This window comes from Penaeus monodon, chromosome 21 (genome assembly GCF_015228065.2).
Source record: "Penaeus monodon isolate SGIC_2016 chromosome 21, NSTDA_Pmon_1, whole genome shotgun sequence".
Classification (NCBI taxonomy): Eukaryota; Metazoa; Arthropoda; class Malacostraca; order Decapoda; family Penaeidae; genus Penaeus; species Penaeus monodon.
In genome coordinates this window covers 39,473,071-39,473,537 of record NC_051406.1, presented here as the reverse complement: position 1 = coordinate 39,473,537, position 467 = coordinate 39,473,071, and positions in this window count along the sequence as shown.

Here is a 467-nt window from a genome sequence, read left to right as displayed (position 1 = left end):
AATCTCCTCGCCCCATTATGGCTTCATCCCGTTTTCGCCGCGAAACAACTCAACAATTAGCTCCTATTTGTACTCTGGGAGAAACGCCCCCATTACCGCGACGGGGCATGAGGCCGCTCCCGGAACGACCAACCGAAAGGTCGATAATCCTCAGTCAAAATCTTAGACTCGACGACCGTAAGTGCAAAAAGCCTAGAGGAGGTATACGACGCGGAGTGGAGGTGAGGGAGTGAGGGAGTGAGGGGGTGAGGGAGGAAGAAAAGGATGAGGAGGTTGAGGGATGAGGGAGGGAATGAGGGGGTGAAGATGAGGGAGTGAGGGGTGAGGGAAGTGAGAGGTGAGGGGGCGAGGGGTGTGAGTGAGGGGGAAGAGAAGGTTGAGGGAGTAAGGGAGTGAGGGAGTAAGGGAGTGAGGGAGTAGGGGAGTAAGGGGGTGAGGGAACGAGGGATGAGGGAGGGGTGAGGGGT